Source organism: Erinaceus europaeus, chromosome 23 (genome assembly GCF_950295315.1).
Source record: "Erinaceus europaeus chromosome 23, mEriEur2.1, whole genome shotgun sequence".
Classification (NCBI taxonomy): Eukaryota; Metazoa; Chordata; class Mammalia; order Eulipotyphla; family Erinaceidae; genus Erinaceus; species Erinaceus europaeus.
This window is the reverse complement of record NC_080184.1, coordinates 10917902-10941840: the sequence shown is the minus strand read 5'-3', so window position 1 is coordinate 10941840 and position 23939 is coordinate 10917902. Positions and strand designations below refer to the sequence as shown.

Sequence of the window (23939 nt, the reverse complement as noted above, 5' to 3'; positions counted from 1 at the left end):
CAGGATGAAAGCAGAGTCCCAGTGAGCTCATGCTATACAAAGAAATACCATCTTGTTTATCTATGAAGTCGTAGACCTTTCCAGCTTCTGTATCTCTCTCACTACCGAAGGAGGGAGACTTGGGCCTCTGTTGATGAATTCTGTCATGAAGTCCTCTCTGACTTTCCTGTTTATTTTCATGCAGTATTTACCTATTCTGTGCAACATGCGGACATTTCACTGTCCTCTATTCCTGAAGCCTAATGTCAACCGGGATGGAGATGTGGTACTGGATGGATTCTTCACCCTCTACTCCTTGCATGTTCTACCCAAAGTAGAATTGTCTTTTCTGCTCAAGCCAAAACGAATTTCTGCTAGTGAGTAAGTGATTCACTGTCTTTCTGAGTGTGTGAATCAATACAATGTACAGACACTCCTTCTCAGTATATTACCACTTTTTTACTAGATTTTAAAGAGCAGAAAAGCTTAATCGTAATGAAGTGTGACCTACTTATTTTTCTCCTTTATATTTATTTATTTTATTTTTTGTCTTTTGTTGCCCTTGTTTTTTATTGTTGTATTATTATTGTTGCTGTTATTGATGTCATTAGATAGGACAGAGAAATGAAGAGAGGAGGAGGAAGACACGGGGAGAGAAAGAAAACACCTTCAGACCTGCTTCACCACCTGTGAAGCAACTCCTTTGCAGGTGGGGAGCTGAGGGCTCGAACCTGCTGTGCTACTGCCTGACTCCCCTTTTTCTCATTTATATACTGTAAATTGGTGTGGTATCAAAGGATGCTATTTTTTTTAAAAAAAGGAACTTTATTGGGGATTAATGGTTTATTTGACAGTAAAATAAGGTAGTTTGTACATGCATAACATTTTCCAGTTTTCCACAGAATAATACAACCCCCACTATGTCCTCTTTGACCATCATGTTCCAGGACCTGTGTTATAATTTAACTTAAAAAGATGTTTCTGGGGGCTGCTGTGGTGCTTAAAAGGATTCACAGCAGGGAGCTGGGAACTAGTTTAAACAATACAAGGTATATTAGGGTGAAACAGGTAAAAGGCAAAATAACCAATTATCATCAAGTTTAAGAGAACGCTAGGCCCATAAAGTCTGAGTACAGTTATCAAAAGTTTAGTCTCATAAGATAAATAATTATCAGCTCTGGTGAAGGTTGTTCATGGCTATAGAGGGGTCTAAAAGTTTATCGGCTAGCAGAGTCACACGTGTTCAGTTCCTAGGAGAAGTAGCCATGGCGAATACCTGGGCACCTCCGTTGAGGAGAAGAAGAAGGAGAAGAAGCTGCAGCCAAAAAGAGGGACCTGATCAAAGTCCCGTACTTTTTTTTTTAATATTTATTTTATTTATTTATTCCCTTTGTTGCCCTTGTTGTTTTATTGTTGTAGTTATTATTGTTGTTGTCGTTGTTGGATAGGACAGAGAGAAATGGAGAGAGGAGGGGAAGACAGAGAGGAGGAGAGAAAGACACCTGCAGACCTGCTTCACTGCCTGTGAAGCAACTCCCCTGCAGGTGGGGAGCCGGGGCTCGAACCGGGATCCTTATGCTGGTCCTTGTGCTTTGCGCCACCTGCGCTTAACCCTGTTGCTCTATAGCCGGACTCCCAGTCCCGTACTTTTATACCTTCCCTTCTCTGTCTGTTCTGCTTCAGGGTGATGCCATTCATATGCTAATAATCCCAAACTCCTGTTGGGGTCAAAACAGACCTGAACTCTCCCTCTACTCAAGAGTCTTTTACTGTAGTGCAATATACCAACTCCACACCAAGTTCTACTTAGTGTTTTTCATTCTGATATTGTTTTTCAACTACAGCCTATGAGTGAAATCATCCCATATTTATCCTTTTGTTTCTGACTTGTCTCACTTACCATGATTTTTTTTTTCAAGCTTCATCCAAGATGACATGAAGAAGGTGAATTCACCATTTTTAATAGCTGAGTAGTATTTCATTGTGTATACAGACCACAGTTTGCTCAGCCATTCACCTGTTGTTGGACACCTGGGTTGCTTCCAGGTTTTACCTATTATAAATTGTGTTACTATGAACACAAGTGTACACACATCTTTTTGGATGATTGTGTTGGGTTCCTTATATTCCTTATAAATATAGGATATATTCCCAGGAGAAGAATTGTATGGTCAAAAGGTAGGTCCACCTCTAGCCTTCCGAGAGTTCTCCAGGCTACTCTCCACAGGGCTTGGGCAAATTTACATCCCTAACAGCAGTTCAGGAGGGTTCCATTTCTGAATAAACTGAATAAAAAATGATTTACTTAGGAGATGAAGTGAACAAGGTATCATGAAAAATAATATGGCTAAATTCTTTATCTTCTTTAATTAATAGCCTTATTGTGTATTTTTTTCTTTGCAAAGCTTTCAAACCCTTCAATTTAAAATTTTATTTGTGGTTTAATAATGACTGATAAGATTATGGAATAAAAGGGGTACAATTCCATACCGTTCCCACCACCCAAGTTCCACATTCTAAGCCCTCCACCTATTCTTTATCCCTCTGGGAGCATGGACCCAGAATCATCATGGGGTGCATAAGGTGAAAGATCTGGCTTCTGTAATTGCTTCTCTACTAGACATGGACATAGGCAGGTCTAGCCATACCCCAAGCATTTTCCTATCTTTCTTTAGTGGGTCAGGGCTCTAGAGAGGTGAGGTTCCAGGATCTATTGGTGAGGTCTTCTGCCCAGGGAAGTCAGGATGACATTATGGTAGTATGTACAACTTTGTGGCTTAAAAACATAAAAATATAAAGCAGAACAAATTGCTAAACAATTAGTAACTTAAATATAAGGGTATAGCAGATAAGATTTGATGTCTTCATGTTGGAAGAAACTAGGAAATCTATTTTATGTATATTCCAAGGGGCCCATGACTTTATTATTTTTTTCCTGAATCCCATAGCTAACATGACAGTGGACTAGAATACTCTGGGAAGATGGTGTCAGAGTTGAGAATAAGACTAAGAAAGCTGAATCAGGGCAAAGCGTAGCTCCCAAATATGGGAAACGTATATAAATACTGTTAACCGCATCGATCTGACCTAGGGTCTATGTCTATTCATATTTAGCACAGGAGCCTGTGCGTTCTCTGAATCCTTGCTACCTCCTTCATTTTCAATCTAAATACATGGCATTTTGTTCAAATCAAATTCACAACCTTAGCTATATATAGTTGGTTTCCCAATAGTGGTGATCTTGGTATAGAGACTGGAGAAAAGTTTAACCTTGCTAACCCAGGGCATAGTTGGGATACTTGGAAGTATTGTTTTGCATTAGTACTGCCTATGCTGATGCCAGGTTACTTAAAAAAATTATTTATAAAAAGGATATACTGACAAAAAAGAAAAAAAAAACAACAGAGGATAAGAGGGGTACAACTCCACACAATTCCCCCAACCAGAACTCCATATTCCCTCCCCTCCCTTGATAGCTTTACTATTCTTTATTCCTCTGGGAGTATGGATGCAGAGTCATTGTGAAATGCAGAAGGCGGAAGGTCTGTTTCTGTAATTGCTTCTCTGATGAACATGGATGTTGGCAGCTCGCTCAATCCATACTCCCAGCCTGTCTCTCTCTTTCCCTTGTGGGGTGGAGTTCTGGGGAAGCGGGACTCCAGGGCATATTGGTGGGGTTGTCTGCCCAGATAAGTCCTGTTGGCATCATGTTAGCATCTGGAACCTGGTGGCTGATAAAAGAGTTAACATATAGAGCCAAACAAATTGTTTAATAATCATGAACCTAAAGGCTGGAATAGTTCATATAAAGAGTTAGGGGGCCTCCATTTGGTAGATAAATAGTAGTTCTATTTTAGTTATATTCCAAAGAGCCCATGACACTTTACTCACTATCAGGCCACCGCATCAGCTGGGACCTTAGGGAGTCCTGAGATTCCCAAACAGACATGATGGGCATAGATCTTGAATAGATCCCTCTCCCCATTGTCACTGGTTATCTCTATCAGGAACAACACAGTAGACCCCTTTATGGGCCTTGACCATAGGACCTTGACCTCAATGTGGATCAACAATGGTAGAGAATGTTCCATCCTCTGAAGGGAGGCTGAACAACATACTCTATGCTCTACCTGAGGAAGATGGGTCCTAAAATAGGGACAGCTTGGAATGTTCCTACTCATGACCACAAAATGTGAGCTCAGATCTACATGGATGCAGAGGTCACATAGGCTCCTAAGCTGAATATGGGCCCCAGGTCAGATCAGATCAAATCGATGGGGTTTACAGTCAATAATATTTATAAACCTTTCCCATATTTGGGAGCTACTCTCTTCCCTGATCCAGATTTCTGGTCCTATTTCCAGTTATGACATCATCTCCCCAGACAATTACTTGGATCCACCCACATATCAGATGACAGGCTCAGGACAAAAACAAACAAACTAGTATTGTCAGGTTACTTTTTACATGTGTTCATTAAAATTACTACTGGATGGGATCACAAGCAAGTTGGGGAGGGATCTCTTCAGGTTCAGTCAGTAAAGGACTGCAGACTGCAGGTGGTGACAATGAACTCATCTGAGAACTAGTCTTACATGTATACCCACGAGACAGTGTAAAAGGCCATCCCCCCTGCCTGTTTAATACAGTGCACCTTGAAAAAAAGCTATCTCCTTTTCACAGAAACTCTTTTTATTTATTTATCTATTCCCATTTTTTGTAGTGTTTTGATCATAAATGGATGTTGGATTTTGTCAAAGGCTTTCTCTGCATCTATTGATATGACCATGTGGTTTTGGTCTTGATTTTGTTGATGTGGTGATGGATCACATTGATTGATTTACGTATATTAAACCAACCTTGCATGTCTGGGATAAACCCCACTTGGTCATAATGAACAATCTTTTTGATATACTGCTGTATCCAGTTGGCTAGAATTTTGTTCAATATTTTCGCATCTATGTTCATCAGAGATATTGGTCTGTAGTTTTCTTTTTTGGTTGTGTCCCTGTCTGCTTTTGGTATCAGGGTGATGTTGGCTTCATAGAAGTTGGCAGGGAGTATTCCACTGTCTTCAATCTTCTGGAAGACTTTTGAAAGTAGAGGTTTTAGTTCTTCTTTGAAGGTTTTGTAGAATTCATTTGTAAAACCATCTGGTCCAGGACTTTTATTTTTGGGGAGATTTTTGATAATTGTTTCAATTTCATTAGCTTTGATGGGCCTGTTCATGTAATCTACATCCTCTTTACTTAGTTTTGGAAGTTGGTAGGTATCTAGGAAATTGTCCATTTCTTCCAGGTTCTTTAGCTTGGTGGCGTATAGTTGTTCATAGAAGCCTCGCATGATATGTTGAATTTCTGCAGTCTGTTGTGATAACTCCTTTTTCATTTAGTATCTGATTTATTTGGGTCTTCTTCCTTTTTTGTTTTGTCAGTCTGGCTAAAGGTTTGTCGATTTTGTTCACTCTTTCGAAGAACCAACATTTACTTTCATTGATCTTTTGTATGTTTTTTTTTATTCACAATGTTATTTATTTCTGCCCTAACTTTAGTGATTTCTGTCCTTCTGGTTGCTTTAGGGTTCCTTTGTTCTTCTTCTTCTAGGTCTTTAAGATGTGCAATCAACTGTTTATTTGTGCATTTTCTTGTTTCCTAATGTGTGCTTGTATAGCTATGAACTTCCCTCTTAGTACTGCCTTAGCTGTGTCCCAAATGTTTTGATAGCTTGTGTCTTCATTCTCGAAACATTTTGATTTCTTCCTTGATTTCCTCTTTGACCCAGAGGTGGTTAAGAAGTGTACTGTTGAGCTTCCACATTTTGGGACTGTTACTAATCTTTTGTTGATTGTTAAGTGTTAGTTTAATTCACTGCTATCTGAGAAGATGCTTGGGATGATTTCAATACTCTTGAATTTTCTGATGCTGTCTTTGTGGCCTAACATATGGTCTATCCTTGAGAATGACCCATGTGGATTTGAGTAAAATGTGTATTCCAGTTTCTTGGGATGAATGACTCTGAAAATGTCCAATAGTTCTAATTTATCTATCTCTTCATTTAGCTCCCTTATGTCTTTATTGATTTTCTGCCTGGATGATCTGTCAAGTTGAGAGAGTGGAGTGTTGAAGTCCCCTACTATGACCGTGTTGCTGTTAATATATTGTTGTAGCTCTTTCAGTAGGTGTTTGATGTATTTAGATGGCTTCTCTTTGGGTGCATAGATGTTAATTGTTTTGATTGACTGATCCTCTGAGCATTAAGTAGTGTCCATTTCTATCTTTTTAAATATTTTTTAAATTTTTTTTTGTAGTTTTTTTATTTATTTATCTTCCCTTTTGTTGCCCTTGTTGTCTCTTTCTATTGTTGTTGTAGTTGATGTCGTCGTCGTTGGATGGGACAGAGAGAAATGGAGAGAGGAGGGGAAGACAGAGAGGAGGAGAGAAAGACAGACACCAGCAGATCTGCTTCACCGCCTGTGAAGCGACTCCCCTGCAGGTGGGGAGCTGGTGGCTCGAACTGGGATCCTCATGCCGGTCCTTGCGCTTAGCGCCACCTGTGCTTAACCCGCTGCGCTACCACCTGGCTTCCTATCTTTTTTAATCTTATCTATTTTAAAGTATATTGTGTCAGATATGAGAATAGCTGTTCCTGCCCTTTTTTTTTTGTGGGCCATTGTCTTGTATGATAGTTTTCCATCCTTTCACTTTAAGTCTGTGTTTGTATTGATGGGTTGCATATTGCATATTGATGGGTTGTATTTTCTGATCCATCTTCCTACTCTGTGTCTTTTAATAGGTGAATTCAGGCCATTGACATTTATTGATATCAAAGATTGAAGATATTTTAATACCATTCTTGTAGAGTTTTAGAGTGTCTGATATATGTCCTATTTATGGTGGTCTGATTGTTTATAGGAGACCTTTCAGAAATTCTTTCAGGGCAGGCTTGGTGATAGTTGATTCCTTCAACTGTTGCTTGTCTGAGAAGGTTTTGATGCCTCCATCTAGTCTGAATGACAGTCTAGCAGGATATAGTATTCTTGGTTGAAAGTCTTTCTCATTGAGCACTCGATAGATATCTTGCCATTATCTTCTGGCCTGTAATGTTTGTATGGAGAAGTCTGTTGCTAATCTTATGGGTTTTCCTTTGTAGGTGACTCTTTGTTTTTCTCTTGCAGCCTTCAGGATCCTTTCTTTATCCTTATTCCTTACCATTCTAAGTATGATATGTCTCAGTGTCTTTAGGTCTGGGTTAATTCTGTTTGGGACCCTCTGGGCTTCTTGAATCTTTATGTCTTTGATGTTGTCTAGACTAGAGAAGTTTTCAGCTATTATGGCCTGGAGAATGCTTTCTTCCTCTCCTTCTCTTTCTTCCTCTGGTATGACCATAATGCGTATATTGTTTCTTTTGAAGTCATCCCATAGGTCTCTGTTGTTGTTTTCAACATCTCTTAATCTCTTTTTGAGATCTCTTACTTCTTTTTTAGTGGTCTCTAATTTGTCCTCGATCTTACTAATTCTGTCTTCAGTCTCATTGATTCTATTCTCTCTGCCCTCTACTGTTTTCTGGAGTTCATCTATTTTGTTTCCCTGTTCTGATACTGTTTTAGCTTGTTCAGCTTGTTGCATTCTTAGCTCAGCAATTTCAGCTTTAAGGTCTCTAATAACCATGAGATAATTAGTATTTTCTTCCATAGTCTCATTTGTTGTTCCTGTATTTCTGATTACAATTTTTTCAAATTCTTTACTCACTCCTGTGATTATTTCTTTAGCTAGTGTTTGGATGTTGAACTCGTTATTTTGTGCTTCAGCCTCTGGGGACTTTTAGCTGGACTCTTGTCCTGGTTTGAGTCTCCAATATTTCTTCTTGTCGTTTTAACTATTTTACATATTATGTTATGAGTTCCCTCTCTCAGTACTTTTCAAATTACTGATTACTATTGCCTGGATTGAGTTGTTTCTAAGTAAGTTAATTAAAGGGTTCACAGTGGTGGAAGTTAACAGTTGTTTCAATAGTATTTTAATCCCTGAGTTGGAGTTCAGTGGTTTAAAAGCCTCTTTTTTTTTTCCTTCCCTATAGACTATGGGAGTCTGTAGGCTTTTAAACTATTAATAGGCTTTTTAGCTTAATCACTGACTCCTGACCAAGGGATAAGGCAGGGTGTGGCAGAGAAAGTTCAGTGGTTATGCAAAGAGACTTTCACAGCCCCACAGCTATGCCACTGAGGTATAGGTCTTCTCCTGAGTTTCCTGGTTAGATCTCTGTCCCCTGGTGTCCATCCCTGTCGCTGCTCTAGATTCTGAGGGCAGTAGCAATGGAGACTCAGAGTTGCACTTGGTGAGTCTCTGGGGAGTCCTTTCCTCCCTTCAGCTGTTTCCTTGTTGGTGGAGCAGACTGGTGGTGGTGTATCAACTGATAAACTGCTGGACTGTTAGCCGTCATTTAATCTCTCCCTACAATCCTCTCTGTCACCAGCCACACGTGCTTGTACTCACCGGTGATTTAGTGGGTTCCTGTGGTCATTCTAGTCCTGTCTTGTTTAGGTCCCGGGTGGTCTCCTTTGGTATTCCTAGTTTATCCGGGAGAGGAGAGAGAGATCTGTTGCTGCTCGTAGCTCTCCCTCTGGAAGTCCTGGAAAAGTTTCCTAACATCTATGGGAGTTGTTTTTCATTTCTTCTTTTTTTTTTTTCCTTCTGCCTCTGGGGTTATTACTGGACACTGGGGCTCAGTGCCAGTTCTACAAATCCACTGCTCCTGGCAGTCATTTTTTGACATTTTATTGGATAGAGCAGAAAAAAATTGAGAGAGGAATAGTAGAGAGAGAGAGAGAAAGATAGATACCTGCAGACCTCCTTCACCATTTGGGAAGTGATCTCTCCCCTCCCCCCCCACACACAGGTGGAGAGTGGGCGCTTGAAACTAGATCTTTGCAATTCACAAAGTGAGCCAACACCCAGCCCGCAGGGTTTCTCTTTCTGACCTTTCATCAAAACCTGTTACTTCTTCCTGTGGATGCCATATTTTATTTCATCATCTTGTCTTCTGTTTCATGTCTTCCCTTCTCTTTCTCTATAGTTTTATTTATATTATGTATTGCATGTTTTATTCTCCATTGAGGCCATAATTATGAAAAATTCATGTGATTCCGACATGGTCATTAGCCAACAAATTGAGGATTGTAGAGCCCTGTCCATCTTGGATTGTCCTCTGTTTCTTTAACTACTTTCAAAATTTTGGATAGAGATTGAAAGGGGAAAGTGAAAAGGAGATAAAGACACCTGAACTATAGGGGCCAATTGGTGGCTCACCTGGTTGAGTGCACATGTTACAATGCTCATGGACCCAGGTTCGAGCCCCCAATCCCCACCTGCAGGGGGAAAGCTTCACGAGTGGGGAAGAAGGGCTTTAGGTGTCTCTCTTTCTCCTCTATCATCCCCTTCCATTTAGACTTATGACTGTCTCTAGCCAATAAATTAATAAAGATAATAATGAAAGAAAGACACCTGAATTACACATTCACCCTTCTTGCTCCATATATATATTTTTTTTTTCTCAGCATTTTGGCTAAGATCAAGTATAGTATCTTATATAGAATATATAATATACAATATAACATTACAATAGTTTGTTGGGGCTTTTTTGCCTCTAGGGTTATTACTGGGGTTCAATGCCTACACCACAAATCTACTGCTCCTGGAGGCTATTTTTTTCCCTTTTGTTGCCCTGGTTGTTTTATCGTTGGTGTGGTTATTATTATTGTTGTTATTGGTGTGGTTGTTGTTGGATAGGACAGAGAGAAAATGGAGAGAGGAAGGGAAGACAGAGAGGGGGATAGAAAGACACCTGCAGACTTGCTTCACTGCCTGTGAAATGACCCCCCTACAGGTGGGGAGCCCGGGGCTCAAACAGGGATCCTTATGAAGGTCCTTGTGCTTTGTGTCATGTGTGCTTAAACACTCATGAAAGACATGTCTCTGATATCTGATTACTGTAAAAAAATGGCGACTAATCCCTAGCAGTGCAAAAATGGTATCATCTGTTTTCCATCTACACCATGCCTCGGCCTCACGTGAGCTTAATGTGCAGCTTGGCGATACGAGAATCCGGTATGAAGCCCAGCCAGTCTATCTTGGCGTTACTCTCGATCGCACCCTGTCATTTCACGAACATCTCATAAAAACTGCAGCAAAGGTGGGCGCGAGGAATCACATCATTGCAAGACTGGCCAGCTCCTCATGGGGCGCGAGCGCTTCCACACTATGATCATCCTCTCTGGCATTATGCTATTCCACTGCAGAATACTGTGCCCCAGTATGGTTCCGTAGCCCCCATGTCCACTTGGTCGATTCCAAATTATATTCCTCCATGAGGATAATTTCTGGAACCATCCATTCCACCCCGGTTCCATGGCTGCCAGTTCTTAGCGACATCGCCCCGCCAGATATTCGTTGGGATGCGGCATCATCTAAGTTCATTTCCCACGTCTACGCTCGACCGGACCTGCCAATATACGCGGATATCTTCACCCACCCTGCCCAATGCTTGACGTCTTGTCACCCAATCTGGTCCCCTACGCCTACACTGAAATTCTCTGTTCCAGACTCTTGGAAACAGAGTTGGCAGTCAGCTGAGGTAAAGAACAAACACCTCATCACAGACCCCTGCAAGCATCAACCCGGCTTTGACCTGGCACGTTATGATCGGGCCCTCCTCAATCGTTATCGAACAGGCCATGGCCGGTGCGCCGCTATGTTCCATCGCTGGGGAGCCAGAGACGACCCGAACTGCCCCTGCGGCTCCAGACAGACTATGACCCACATAGTCCACGACTGCCACCTCTCCAGATTCAAAGGAGGTCTCGAAACTTGACATCAGGCTCAACCTGACGCTGTTGACTGGCTACGGAAGAAGGGCAAACGCTAGAAGAAGAAGAAGAAGCCCGCAGCTCTACAGCCTGAATCCCATGATACTTTTTAAAAATATAAATATATATTTTAAATTTCTTTATTGGGGTATTAGCATTTTACAATCAGCAGTAAATACAATAAAATATTTTTATTAGCTTTATTTATTGGATAGAGACAGCCAGGAATCAAGAGGGAAAAGGGGAGTGATAGGGAGACAGAGAGAGAGAGAGAGACTTGCAACACTGCTTCACCATTTACAAAGCTTTCCCCTCTGAAGGTGGGGACCAGGGGATCGAACCTGAGTCTTTACACATTATAACATGCACTCAACCAGGTGCACCACTATTCAGTCCCACAATCATAGTTTTGTATGTCTATCCTGAGGAAATATAAAGACGGTTTAAGAGCAAATGTAATTCTGTATCCATATAGTTTATTGATCTCTCTCCCTCTCTATCTTCCCCTCCCTTCTCAGTTTCTCTCTGTCTCTACCTAATAATAAATAAATAGAAATTTAAAAAATAAATCACAATTGGTGGTACATGACACACATTTTTCTTTCTTTCTCCCTTCGTTTCTTTTCTTTTTTTATTTCTTTATTTCTTTTTTTTTTTTTTTGCCTCCAGGGTTATTGCCGGGGCTCAGTGCCTGCACCACGAATCCACTGCTCCTGGAGACCATTTTTTCCCCTTTTGTTGCCTTTGTTGTTCTATCGTTGTTGTGGTTATTATTATTGTTGCCATTGTTGCGGTCGTTGGATAGGACAGAGAGAAATGGAGAAAGGAGGGGAAGACAGAGAGGGGGAGAGAAAGACAGACACCTGCAGACCTGCTTCACCGCCTGTGAAGCGACGCCCCTGCAGGTGGGGAACTGGGGGCTCGAACCGGGATCCTCATGCCGGTCCTTGCGCTTTGCGCCACATGCGCTTAACCCGCTGTGCTACCGCCCACCTCCCCCTTCCTTTCTTTCTCTTCCTATTTGCATCTACACACTTTTATTTCAGTATTGTGTTTACTTTACATCATGTGTGTCATGTATATTGATTTTTATAATCATGCCATATACCAATGATAACCATATTTAAAGGCAAAAATGCTTAAAGGTATAACAGATACTATAGTAATATACAAATATATTTAAATGCATTGCAAAGTCTTGTAGTAGAGTAGTAAAAACCCAAAGACAGGGAGTCTGACTGTAGTGCAGCAGGTTAAGAGCAGGCAGCACAAAGCACAAGGACCCACATAAGGCTCCAGGTTCTAACGCTTGGCTCCCCACCTGCAGCGGAGTCGTTCCACAGGCAGTGAAGCAGGTTTGAAGGTGTCTTTCTCTCTCCCTCTCTGCCTTCCCCTCCTCTCTCTATTCCTCTCTGTCCTATCCAACAACAATGACATCAATAACTACAGCAATAAAACAAGAGCAACAAAAAGGAATAAATAAATAAATATTAAAAAATTCTAAAAATCCCAAAGATATTGCAATGTGATGTACAAATAAAAGCGTTCTGATGTCTTGGTTTAATTTTAGTGTATATAAATAGTTAAAACAAAAACACAACATCAATAGAAATACACAGTTATATATTTGAATGCCATTAATATACAGGACCAGTAACATGGAAACTAAAGGAAGAGTTATCTCCTTAAACAAATGAGGAATATAAGAAACAATTTCATTACCCCACCAATGTGTCCTGGAGCTCAGCTTCCCCAGAGACACACCCTACTAGGGAAAGAGAGAGGCAGACTGGGAGTATGGACCAACCAATCAGCGCCCATGTTCAGCGGGGAAGCAATTACAGAAGCCAGACCTTCTACCTTCTGCAACCCTCAATGACCCTGGGTCCATGCTCCCAGAGGGATAGAGAATGGGAAAGCTATCAGGGGAGGGGGTGGGATATGGAGATTGGGTGGTGGGAATTGTGTGGAGTTGTACCCCTCCTACCCTATGGTTTTGTTAATTAATCCTTTCTTTAATAAAAAAAAAATTAAAAAAAAAAGGTCATATATCTGTACCATCAATATGCTTAGCAGAGAAATGTTGAAAAAATATCAGGAATTGCAAAAGGACAACTACTCTCATGACTTCTTGATCAAAGTGCATTGCACATTATACACAGAAAAATAAAATTTAAAAAAACGCAGGAAGATAACAACTCACACTAGCGAGACTATCCTACTTCAGATTGGTTGCCAAGAAAAATTGCCAGAAAGTATCCAGCGATGATGTACTCTGACCTACTTTTCCATGGGAATGTGATTTGGTGTAACCTGTATGAATTGTCTTCATAATAAGGCCAGTATAAGGATCCTGTTGCAAGCCCCCAGCTCTCCACCTGCAGGGGGGTCGCTTCACAAGTGGTGAAGCAGGTCTGCAGATGTCTATCTTTCTCTCCTCCTCTTTGTCTTCCCCTCCTCTCTCACTTTCTCTCTGTCCTATCCAATGACGGTGACAGCAATAACAACAATAACAATAACAACCACAGCAAGGGCAAAAACAAGGGCAACAACATGGGAAAAAAATAGCCTCCAGGAGCAATGGATTTGTAGTACTGGCACAGAGTCTCAAAGATAACTGGAGGGAAAAAAAAGAAAAAAAAGAATAGAAATACTTTCTGATTTTGCTGCAACCGTGAATGGGAATGATTTCCGGATGTCTTCTTCAGATTTAGTGTTTGCATAAAGAAATGACACTGATTTTTGTACATTGATTTTGTAGCCTGACACCTTGCTGTATTGCCTGAAAACTCCCAGTAGTTTTTGATTTAAAATATATATATATATATATATATGAAAACATCTTTCTAAACAATGCTTTTAGTCATCTTTTAGTCATCTTTCTAAACAATGCTCTTAGTAAAATGCTTTACTAATTTTAGCAAAAATTAGTGAAGCTATGGGCTCTTAGGAACATACCTAAAATAGACTCCCTCGCTTCTTCCTACACCAAGACCACTAATTTCACTTGCTATATTCCTGTCTTTGGGTTTCTGGTTATTAATAATGCTTTATATCTTACCGCATTTTAGCTACCAAGGTGCAGAGGCTACTATTATGTCATTCTGACTTCCCTGGGCAGATGATCTCACCAATATGTCCTAGAACCTCACCTCTCCAAAGCCCTGTCCCACTAGGGAAAGAGAGAAACAGGCTGGGGGTATGGATTCACCTGCTAATATCCATGTCCAGTGGAGAAGCAATTACTGAAGCCAGGCCTTCCACCTTCTGTACCCCCTAAAGAATTTTGGTCCATATTCCCAGAGGGATAAATAATAGTGATGCTTCCAATGGAGGGGATGGGATACAGAGCTCTGATGGTGGGGATTGTATGGAATTGTACCCCTATTATCTTACAATTTTGTTAATCATTACTAAATCACTAAAAAAAAGAGGGGAACACCCAGTTAAGCACCCATTGTACTAAGTGCAAGAATATGTGCAAGGAACTGGATTTGAGCCTCTGTTACCTACCAGTGGGGATGGGGGGTAACTTCGCAGGCAGTTAAGCAGGTTTGCAGGTGTCTGTCTTCCTTTCTCCCTCTCTATCTCCTTTCTTTTCTCAATTTTTCTCTTTCCTATCCAACAAGTGGAAAACATGGCCACCAGAAGCGGTGGATTCGTAGTGCTGGCACCAAGCCCCTGTGGTAATCCTGGAAGCATTAAAAAAAAAAAAGGAGAAATTACATAACCTAATGACTTGGAGGTCACTCCTGTAAATTTCCCATCAGATAAAGGAATAAAGGAAGATGCTCAATGATTGAGCAATCAAAATCATATGTCAATTTTTGCAGCTGTCAATGACCTTAAATAAAGGTGTTCACCCCCACACCTATGAACATCTAATCTTTGACAAAGGGGCTCAGACTATCCAATGGGGGAAGCAGAGTCTCTTCAACAAATGGTGTTGGAAACAATGGCTTGAAACACGCAGAAGAATGAAACTGAACCACTGTATTTCACCAAATACAAAAGTAAATTCTAAGTGGATCAAGGACTTGGATGTTAGACAAGAAACTATCAGATACTTAGAAGAAAATATTAGCAGAACTCTTTTCTGCATAAATTTCAAAGACATCTTCAATGAAACGAATCCAATTACAAAGAAAACTAAGGCAAGTATAATCCTATGGGACTACATCAAATTAAAAAGCTTCTTCACAGCAAAAGAAACCACTACCCAAACCAAGAGACTCCTCACAGAATGGGAGAAGATCTTTACATGCCATACATCAGATAAGAGTTTAATAACCAACATATATTGCCAAACTCAACAAGACAACAAATAACCCCATCCAAAAATGGGGGGAGGACTTGGACAGAATATTCACCACAGAAGAGATCCAAAAGACCGAGAAACACATGAAAAAATGCTCCAAGTCTCTGATTGTCAGAGAAATGCAAATAAAGACAACAACGAGATACTACTTTACTCCAGTGAGAATGTCATACATCAGAAAAGGGAACATCAGCAAATGCTAGAGAGTGTGTGGGGTCAAAGGAACCCTCCTGCACTGCTGGTGGGAATGTCAATTGGTCCAACCTCTGTGGAGAACAGTCTGGAGAACTCTCAGAAGGCTAGAAATGGACCTACCCTATGACCCTGCAATTCTTCTCTTGGGGATATATCCTAAGGAACCCAATATATCCATCCAAAAAGATCTGTGTACACATATGTTCTTGGCAGCACAATTTGTAATAGCCAAAACCTGGAAGCAACCCAAGTGTCCAACAACAGATGAGTGGCTGAGCAAGTTGTGGTATATATACACAATGGAATACTACTCAGCTGTAAAAAATGGTGACTTCACCGTTTTCAGCCGATCTTGGATGGACCTTGAGAAATTCATATTATGTGAAATAAGTCAGAAACAGAAGGATGAATATGGGATGACCTCACTCTCAGGCAGAAGTTGAAAAACAAGATCAGAAAAGAAAACACAAGTAGAACCTGAAATGGAATTGGCGTGTCTCACCAATGTAAAAGACTCTGGGGTGGGTGGGTGGGGAGAATACAGGTCCAAGAAGGATTCAGAGGACCTAGTGGGGGTTGTATTGTTATACGGGAATCTGGGGAATGTTATGCATGTACAAACTATTGTATTTACTGTTGAATGTAAAACATTCATTCCCCAATAAAAAAATAAAATAATAAAATAAATAAAAAAACAGGTTTCAACATCACTGATCATCAAAGTCATGGAAATGAAAAACCCGAATTAAGTATTTCTTAGCTTTTATAAAACTAATATATTTATTATTTCAGCCTTGTCAGGTGAAGTGAGAATGCACAGGTTACCATGCTCAAACTTAGGTTCAAGCCCTGGGTCTCCACCCACTGGGGAGAAGCTTCAAGAGCGGTGAAGTGGTACTGAATGTGTCTCACTTTCTCTCTCCCTATCTATGCCATGAAAAGAAAAGAAAAAGTTTCTGGGAGGCCAGGCTAATACATGTACCATGTATCAGCATGCACAAGGGCCCAGGTCTCAGACCTTGGTTAACACCTGTAGGGGGGAAGCTTCATTGGCAGTGAAGCAGTGCTGCAAGTATTTCCCTCTTCCTCCTCCTCTTCCTCCCTGCCTCCTACTTCCTTCTCAATTTCTCTATCTATATCTAGAATAAATAAATAATCTTTTTTTTAAAAAAAAAAAAAGGTGAGAAAGATTTTAGAGATTCATTTTACAATAATGTGTAGATACCTCACAGTATTAACTCAAGATAGTGGAGCTGGAAAGCTTGTATTACCTGTTTGTTTGTTTGTTTGTTTGTTTTTTGGCACAATATCAAAGAGGAAAGGTGTGGGTGCACCTGGTTGAGTGCACATGCTACAATGCCCAAGGACCTGGGTTTTGGCTCTCAGTCCCCACCTGCAGGGGCAGAGCTTCAGGACTGGTGAAGCAGGTCTGCTCCTGAGTCTCTCTGTTTTTTTTTTTTTTCATATATATGTATATATATATATATAATTTATATATCCCCCTTCACTCCTGATAATCTGGCTGTATCTATGAAATCAATTTAAGAAAATTAAAAAATAAAGAAAGGTGTCATATTACTGGGGAAATCAAGACACATCTTTACAGCTTCTAATCTGTGTAGGAAAGTATCAGATATTCTTCTTCCTGTCTCAGCCCCCACAGGCTTCCTGTTCCCAGAGGTGTGGTCCAGGATTCAAGCATGTTCAACAGGGAAGTGTCATCTGCTGTTTTATTTGTATTTTGTGCTCAAATGGGGAGATCTCAAATGAAACAGGTATGACTACTAATGATTACTCTCTTGCCCAGATATCCATTCCTTCTTAAAAGCCAACAACAAAGGACATTGGCATTGTGTTCTCATTTAACATGGTTCTCCACTCATTCTTTTTTTTTTTTAATTATCTTTATTTACTAGATAGCAACAGACAGAAATTGAAAGGAAGGGGGGGATAGGGAGAGAGAGACAGAGAGACAGCTGTAGTCCTGCTACTACTGAAGCTTTCCCACTGCAGGTGAGACTAGGCTCTTGAACCTGGGTCCTTTCACATTGTAAAATATGTGCTTAGCCATTCATTGGGGGAAACTGATGATCCTTCCTAGCCGACTGAATCCACATGGATCCCAGTCACTTTCCAAGCCAGCAACAAGCAGCTCCTGACAGCTTTCAACCTGACGCTGTTGACTAGCTACGGAAGAAGGGCAAACACTAGAAGAAGAAGCCAGGTGCTCCCCAACCTGGCCTCTCCACTATTAATTAATTAATTAATTGATTGATTAATCTTTATTTGTGATCATGTGCAATAGTTTGTACATGCATAACATTTCCCAGTTTTCCACATAACAATTCAACCCTCACTAGGTCCTCTTCTGCCATCATGCTCCAGGACCTGAACCCTCCCCCATCTCCACCACAGAGTCTTTGACTTGGGTGCAATACACCAACTCCCATCCAAGTTCTGTTTTGTGTTTTCCCTTCTGTTCTCTTTCTCAACTTCTGTCCATGAGTGAGATCATCCCATACTTATTATTCTCTTTCTGGCTGATCTCACTTAACATGATTCCTTCAAGCTCCGTCCAAGATGAGTTGAAGAAGGTGAATTCACCATTTTTAATAGCTAAGTAGTATTCCACTGTGTATCTAGACCACAACTTTCTCAGCCACTCATCTGCTGTTGGACATCTGGGTTGCTTCCAGGTTTTGGCTATTGCAAATTGTGCTGCTATGAGCATAGGTGCACAGATCTTTTTGGATAGGTATATTTGGTCCACTGATACTTTTACTTATCAATTTACCCTACAAAGGCTACATGGATTTAGCGATCTCATCTATGAAAGGGTTTGTCTGACTGGAGACTTCTCACAAAGCTGATGTCTCAGTGAGGTCAAGTGTCAAAATTCTGAGGTGTAAGATTCTATGCATGGTATGAATATGTCTTTAGCAAAAGCAATTTCTGAAGAGGGGCTCCCTTCTTTGTGGGCCCCACTGAGCAGAAAAAGTCAACCTTCCTCAGGTAACCTCTCAGACATGTTGACACGTTGCATTCCACTCGATTATCAACTGAGTGGGTCTTTGTCAATTAGGTGACCGACTAAAGCAAAAACCATTTTTCTGCAAATTTTACAGTATATCCATCTGGCCTATTGTTAAACACCTCGTTTTTCTTTTTTATAATTTTATTTAATTTATTTATGATTGGGTAGAGACAGAGAGAAATTGAGAGGGTAAGGGAGATGGAGGAGAGAGACAGAGAGACACCTGCAGCCCTGCTTCACCACTTGAGAAGCTTTCCCCCTGCAGGTGAGGACCAGGGGCTTGAACCTGGGTCCTTGGGTACTGTAGTGTGTATGTGTTTAGTCAGGTGCTCTACCATTTGGCCCTAAAACATCTTGGTTTTCTTATTGCCTACTAATTAAGTCTCTTCAATAGTGTAAAACTGTTAGATCTGTGAAAGTAGATTTTATTTTACTTATTTCCACACCATTCCTACTTATACTTTTACCCAACTCGATAGCAGTGTTCTGATATGTCTTTGTTTTAAAATATTATATTCAGTTTTTAAAAACTTTATTGGATAGAGACAGAGAGAAATTGAGACGGAGGTGGAGATAGAGAAGGAGAGAGAAAGAGAGGTATCTGCAGGACTCCTTCACCACATGTGAAGTTTCCCCCATGCAGGTGGGGACTATGGACTTGAACCTGGGTCCTAAAACATGATAACAAGTGCACTCAACCATGTGTACCATCACCTGGCCCCCTATGTTCTGGTATTATGTATGAAGTGCATATGAGATAGGAAGAAACTGACATTACCCTAAGATCCTCACACATACTGGTCTACCAGAACTCAGATTTAAGCATTGATGTATTTAAAAGCAATGCCATGTTTGTTCTGAAGAAACACTAGTCTCATATTTTTTATTGACTGAATAATAATCATCAAGTCTATAGGATAAGAGGGGTACATTTACACACAAATCCCACCATCAGAGTTCCATATCCCATCCCCTCCATTGGAAGCTTTCCTAGTCTTTATCCGTCTGGGAGTATGGACCCAGGATCATTTTGGGGTACAGAAAGTGGAAGGTCTGACTTCTGTAGTTGATGTTGGCAGGTAGATCCGTTCCCCCAGCCTGTTTCTCTCTTCCCCTAGTGGGGCAGAGCTCTGGGGAGGTGAGGTTCCAGGACACATTGGTGAAGTCATCTGTCCACGCAAGTCAGGTTGGTGACATGGTAGCATCTGCAACTTGGTGACTGAAATAGCTATAAGATATAAAGCAAACAAATTGTTTAATAATCAGGAACCTAAAGGCAAAATCATAGCAGATGAGACTTAGGGTCTCCATTTTAGAAAAAGCTAGGAAGCCTATTTTAAGTATATTCCTAAAACCCTTAAGGTGATAATTTCTTTATGTCACTCTAACTGTTTATAAAGATGCATGCCTGATGTGCAATTATTATAAAAACCTCTGGTAAATGATGTTACTGAGAAATCACTGCTTGCAATGTCAGTGAAACACAACCCATTATAAGCTGAAGATCCCATGTGAATTCATGCATTCCTGGATGTTACAGCATTGAAGGATCCCACGTTCGAGCCCTTGGTTCTCATGTGCAGGGGGAAGGTTTCACGAGTGGTAAAGCAGTGCTACATGTATCTCTCTCTCTCTCTCTCTCTCTCTCTCTCTCTCTCTCTCTCTTATCACCTTCTTCCCTCTTGATTTCTGGTTTAACTAATTATCTTATTACCAGATAGAGAGAGAAAGAAATTGACAGAGGAGAAGACAGAGGGAGGGAAAGAGACAGAAAGATACCCACAGCCCTGCTTGTGAAGTTTCCCCTTGCAGGCTGGAACAAGGGGTTTGAACCCTGGTCCTTGTGCACTATACCGTGCGTATTTCACCTAGTGTGTCACCAACTGGTCACCTGGCTTTCTCTATTAAATAAATAAATAAAGGTAATAAATTTTTTAAAATAAAGTAAAAAAATCTCTCTTTCTTATTCACCATCCTTAAGCATATTACATGGATAAGAAATAGAAAAATATTAATCAGTGTATCTTGATTAGACGTTTGAGTGTGACATTATGCACAACTAATAAAAATACAAAAGTTCTGCTTATTAAAATGAAGAATTTTATTTTGTTTTATTTCAAGGTATTTTTCCTCCAGGGTTATCAACTGGGGCTTACTGCCAGCCTTATATATCCAGTGGTACTGGCGGCCAATTTTTCCATTTTATTGCATGGACAGGGAGAAAATGAAAGAGGAGAGGGAAGTAAAGATAGAGAGTTAAAGAGAAATACCTGCAGACCAGCTTCACTGCTTGTAAAGCTTTCACCTTGTAGGTGGGGGGTGGGAGCTAGAACCTAGATCATTGTGCCAGTCCTTGCGCTTTATACTATGTTCAACCAGGTGTACCTACCATCACCCTCTTCCTGAGAGTTTTTATTGATAAAGTCCATCCCCTTCCCCTTCAGATGCACATGAATGTAACCAGTGTTCCAGTCAAGAATATGCAAACCCAGTAAGAAATGCCTGCCTCCCCAAGTCGGTGACCTTCTTGGCCTTTGAAGATTCCTTAGGAATGGCTCTGGCCTGCACAGCTTTATCCTTGTCCGCACTCACAGTTGTCATCTTGTGGGTCTTTGTGAAGCATCAAGACACCCCCATCGTCAAGGCTAATAACAGGACTCTCAGCTATACCCTTCTCATCTCCCTCTTCCTCTGCTTCCTCTGCTCCTTCCTCTTCATTGGCCATCCCAACGCTGTCATCTGCATCCTCCAACAGGTCACATTTGGACTTGTGTTTTCATTGGCTGTTTCCTGTGTTTTGGCCAAAACCATCACTGTGATTCTGGCATTCAAAGCCCTGAGCCCAGGAAGGGACAGTGAGGTGGCTGCTGTTGTCGGGGACCTCTAACTCTGTCATCCCCATCTGCACTCTCATCCAAGTGGTCATCTGTGGCCTCTGACTGGGAAGCTCCCCTCCTTTCATTGACGTGGACTCACACTCTGAGCCCACACACCTCATCGTGCTGTGTGACAAGGGCTCAGTCACCGCCTTCTACTGTGTGCTGGGCTACCTGGGCTCCTTGGCCCTGGTCAGCTTCTCCTTGTCCTACCTGGTCCGGAACCTGCCTGACACCTTCAACAAAGCCAAGTTCTTGACCTTCAGCATGCTGGTGTTCTGCAGCATCTGCATCACCTTTCTGCCTGTTTACCACAGTGCCCAGGGCAAGGTCATGGTGACCTTGGCTTCCAGTGCTGTGCTCCTGGTGTGCATTTTTGCTCCCAGGTGTTACATTATTCTGATGAGACCTGAAAAGAACTCTTTAAGAACCAGAATAGTCCCCAGGATAAATAAAGTCTTAACATTTCCCCACCAATGTGTCCTGGAGCTCAGCTTCCCCAGAGACCCACCCTACTAGGGAAAGAGAGAGGCAGACTGGGAGTATGGACCGACCAGTCAACGCCCATGTTCAGCGGGGAAGCGATTGCAGAAGCCAGACCTTCTACCTTCTGCAACCCACAATGACCCTGGGTCCATGCTCCCAGAGGGATGGAGAATGGGAAAGCTATCGGGGGAGGGGGTGGGATATGGAGATTGGGCGGTGGGAATTGTGTGGGGTTGTACCCCTCCTACCCTATGGTTTTGTTAATTAATCCTTTCTTAAATAAAAAAGAAAAAAAAATTAAAAAAAAATAAATAAAGTCTTAACATTTATCCCATATGTCCCTGTCACAATTTTAAGATTTCAATGTGTGAGCCAATGTGATATTTTATATCATTTCTATTATTGAACTGAACTTACTGTATGATTTTTGGCTAGCAGTATCTATATCTTGTTATTTTATTTTATTTATTTATTTTGCCTCCAGGGTTATTGCTGGGTCTCAGTGTGAGCACCGTGAATCCACTGCTCCTGGAGGCTATTTTTTCCCCCTTTTGTTGTCCTTGTTGTTTTAGCCTTATAGTGGTTATTATTATTGTTGTTGAAGTCATTGTTGGACAGGACAGAGAGAAATGGAGAGAGGAGAGGAGACAGAGAGGGGGAGAGAAAGACAGACACCTGCAGACCTGCTTCACCACCTGTGAAGCGACTTCCCTGCAGGTGGGGAGCCGGGGGCTCAAACCAGGATCCTTATGCTGGTCCTTGTGCTTTGTGCCACATGTGCTTAACCCACTGTGCTACCGCCCGACTCCCCTCTTGTTAATGTTTTTAAAAATATGTTTACCATTTATTTTTAGTTATTTGTTATTGGATGGAGAAAGAGAAAAAATAAGAGGGGAGGGTGTGATAGAGAGAGGGAAAGAGGCAGAGAGATGCCTGCAACCCTGCTTCACCACTCATGAAGCTTCCACCCTGCCAGTGGGGACCAGGGGCTGGAACCTGGATCCTTTCACACTGTCTTGCATGTGCTTACCCAGGTGCGTCACCTCCTATTTCTCAGTATCTATATTTTCTTTCTTTTTTTTAAAATTAAGTTTATTTATTTATTTACTTTCCTTTTTGTTGCCCTTGTTGTTTAACATTGTTGTGGTTATTAATGTCGTTGTTGTTGGATAGGACAGAGAGAAATGGAGAGAGATGGGGAAGACAGAGAGGAGGAGAGAAAGACAGACACCTGCAGACCTGCTTCACCGCTTGTGAAGCGACTCCCCTGCAGGTGGGGAGCCGGGGGCTCGAACTGGGATCCTTAACGCAGGTCCTGGCGATTTGCGCCACGTGTGCTTAACCCGCTGCGCCACCGCCCCCCGACTCCCAGTATCTATATTTTCTTATAATTATGTGTGGAATTACCATGAGTCAGCCAGAAAGCTTCATAAAAAAATAACAGATTGATATCCGTAGATATCAGTTTTTAACAAACTGTGTAAATTAGGCATGTTCATTTTTACTTCTTCTATTTCCTTCAGAGATAAAACACATGTTGGAAGACATGTGTGAATAGATTCAGGAATATTTAAATCATACCAAACATCTGTTCTAATGATGAAGAAATACACAGACACACACACACACAATCAGAAAGGAGGTATCCCTGGTAGAGTGTATAAGTTACTATGTACAAGGACCCAGTTCAAGCCACTACTGCCCCACCTTCAGGGAAGGAAGCTCCATGAATGGCGAAACAGTGCTGCAGGTGTCTTTCTTTCTCTTCTTTTCCCCCTCTCCCAACTCCCTCTCTATTGCTCTTCCCTCTAGTAAAAGAAGGAAAGAAAGAAAGGAAAAAAAAAAAAGAAAGAAAGAGAGGAAGGAAGTTGGCCACTGGGGAAGGAGAAAGGTGTTTTCATGCAGGCACCGAATTCCAGCAGTAACCACAGAGGCAGAAAAAAAAGGGGGGGGGGAGAAAAATACAAATTAGAAAAAAGGGAAACAAAAGTTCCATTTTTTGCATATTACATAATAATAAACATATAGAAACACAAAATGTGACAAATGTTTTTTTTTTTTTTATGCAAAGACTCTCTCATCCCTGAGGCTCCAAAGTCCAAGGTTCAAGCTCCCACACCACAATAAGCCAGAGTTGAGCCAGTGCTCTGGTAATAAATAAATAAATAAATAAATAGTTTTAAGATACCG

At 41.2% G+C, this 23939-nt stretch overlaps 1 pseudogene; it reads left to right on the top strand.

The window, feature by feature from the left end:
* The first annotated feature begins 205 nt into the window (after positions 1–205).
* LOC103116126 (vomeronasal type-2 receptor 116-like) lies at positions 206–23278 on the top strand (annotated as a pseudogene).
* The last annotated feature ends 661 nt before the right edge of the window (positions 23279–23939 follow it).